The sequence below is a fragment of the Otolemur garnettii genome, unplaced genomic scaffold (assembly GCF_000181295.1).
Source record: "Otolemur garnettii isolate 467f Iridium unplaced genomic scaffold, OtoGar3 scaffold00329, whole genome shotgun sequence".
In the NCBI taxonomy this organism is placed as follows: domain Eukaryota; kingdom Metazoa; phylum Chordata; class Mammalia; order Primates; family Galagidae; genus Otolemur; species Otolemur garnettii.
This window is the reverse complement of record NW_003852724.1, coordinates 132,397-134,611: the sequence shown is the minus strand read 5'-3', so window position 1 is coordinate 134,611 and position 2,215 is coordinate 132,397. Positions and strand designations below refer to the sequence as shown.

Genomic DNA, 2,215 nt, shown 5'->3' with positions numbered 1-2,215 from the left:
AAGACTATACTTTCAGGAATCATTTCTATAGTTCGTTACTAGAGAAGTCTCTCTGAACGTGTAGAGCACCTTGTGAAACCACAAGGAGGAGGCGCAGCGTTCTCTCCTGAGCGTGCAGCCGGCTCTTGGTGTTGCTTTAGTGCGATTGCCATTTGCCATTGATGATCGTTCTTCTCTCCCTTTGGGAGAGTAAGAAGGAGAGGAAAAAAAAAAGATTTTGTGATTGTTAGAGAATCTTGGTTAATTTTCTGTTTGGAGTGTTCCATAAACTGCATAATTAGGTCTTTTGACTTAATATATAGCTAGGATTGTCTTTAATGGCGTGTTTATTAATTTAACTTGAAAACATACTGCAAAATAGCCTCTTAATTATGTTTGCAAATAAACAATATAAAGAACTGTACCATAATTATGGCATGCTGGGAGCATCCAACATTATGTTGTGTTTGTTTTACTAGTTCTTAATTTTAATTCTTTTGTGGAGTATTGGTCTTTAAGTCTCATGATCTTAAGATCAGCTGTCAGTACCATCACTGATTAGTGGTTATAAATATCAGCAAGTTTCTTCGTCTGCTTTATGAATTTTGAATTACACATTTGTAGAGTAGGCTAATGAAGCCTGCCTTACAAGTTTATTTTAGGGATTACAGAGGATGCTTATAAAGTCTCTAGAAGCAGGGCCTGACACATAGTAGGTGCTAAAGCAGCAGCTATTATTATTGTGTATTTTATTTTTACAATCTTATAGAAAGGGAAAATGTTTGTATTATATTAAAAGTAGGTTTATATCCATATCATTTTTTCTATGGGCTTCGAAGAGATGTTTTTAGTGTTTACTGACATCATAAGAAACATTTCTGTGTCATTTTCTAATTTTTATAATGTCTTCTCTATGTTGTCACGGGAAAGCAGTTGTTGGTACTAAAATTTGGTGTGTGCGATAAGCAGTTGATAAAGTTTTTATTTTAAGGGTATAGTTTGTGTCTAAAAGATTAAGTTTCTAACCCCTCACCCATCCTTCTATTGATTATTAGAAAACTTGCAACTAAAATTGGGACCCATGGAAGCAGAATACAGATATTTCTGGGATAGATTTTTATGTTAACTGTATTTCTTTGCTTTTTTTTTTTTTTAGGAGCTGGAAATTGTTATTGGAGATGAGCACATTTCTTTTACCACATCAAAAATAGGTTCTCTTATTGATGTAAATCAGTCAAAGTAAGTATATTAGAGCATTTTGGCTAAGTTGACATCACTAGAGAGGTTCCTTTTAAAATTGTAAAGTTTGCTAGCCCAAATTATTTCAATGACATCCTATTTGTTTATTATGTGGATGAAATTTTGATTTTTATGTTGTCAAGTACTTGTTATCTTGTCTCTCAAAGAATTTAGCAGGGTATTTCGCCAATTGTCAAAGAATATCTTATTCTAACAACTATGTATAATGCTCAAATTTTATTAGCTATTTTGTATAAAAGTCTGGGTGTAGAGTCAGAAAATTTAAAGAAAAGAAATCCTTAAATTGGTTTTATCAGCCTCTTTCGTCCTGTATCATATTCCTTCCTCCCTGGCTTCAGTACTTGAAAAAAATTGAATACATTCAATATAGCTTAAAATATTCTTTTACTTACTTAATGTTTCCCCAGTTTCTGTGTTTCTGGGCCATTATAGTGTATCCCATTGTTTTGATCTGATCCAGGATATTTCTTCCCGTCCCTCCCCTCAAAATGTTCCCATAATACTCTTCCCTTTTCACTATCACCTTAAATTAGAACTTATTTTTCTGCTTTACTGGTCTGAAATATAAGCTTCCTGAGAACCTTGCTGTATCTCCAAAGTTAGCATAGTGTCTGACACATAACAGATACTTTATACAAATATATAACTATTGGATACAAAAGGTTATGCTCAGAAATACAAATTAGCTGCTTTTAAACTGCCAAATTTATTTTCCTACAGTTGATGAGGTTGTGTCATTCATTTTCTACTGGGATTATAAATTGGTAGTGTTTTCTGGAAAGCAAATTGGCAATGTACATTAAAAACTGTTAACATTTTTTTCATGTTTGACATAATTTAATTTCTGAACATCTGTTCTAGGGAAATACTCTTAAAATATTAGAAAAGCTTTATTATTCATGAGGATGCTCATTGAAGCAATATTATAATAGGAAATAATCCAAATACCCAACAAGAAGGGAATTATTAAATTAAT

At 32.4% G+C, this 2,215-nt stretch overlaps 2 non-coding genes across 2 annotated transcripts in view; both read left to right on the top strand.

The window, feature by feature from the left end:
* On the top strand, window positions 1-221 carry LOC111722720. The gene has a single exon (XR_002771420.1). It is a non-coding gene; the product is annotated as a small nucleolar RNA U3 (small nucleolar RNA).
* A 912-nt stretch (window positions 222-1,133) lies between these two features.
* Window positions 1,134-2,215, top strand: part of LOC100945556 — a 2,079-nt gene continuing 997 nt past the window's right edge. Inside the window, exon 1 of the transcript XR_002771419.1 lies at window positions 1,134-1,218. This is a non-coding gene — a transcript (uncharacterized LOC100945556). The remainder of the gene's footprint in view (window positions 1,219-2,215) is intronic.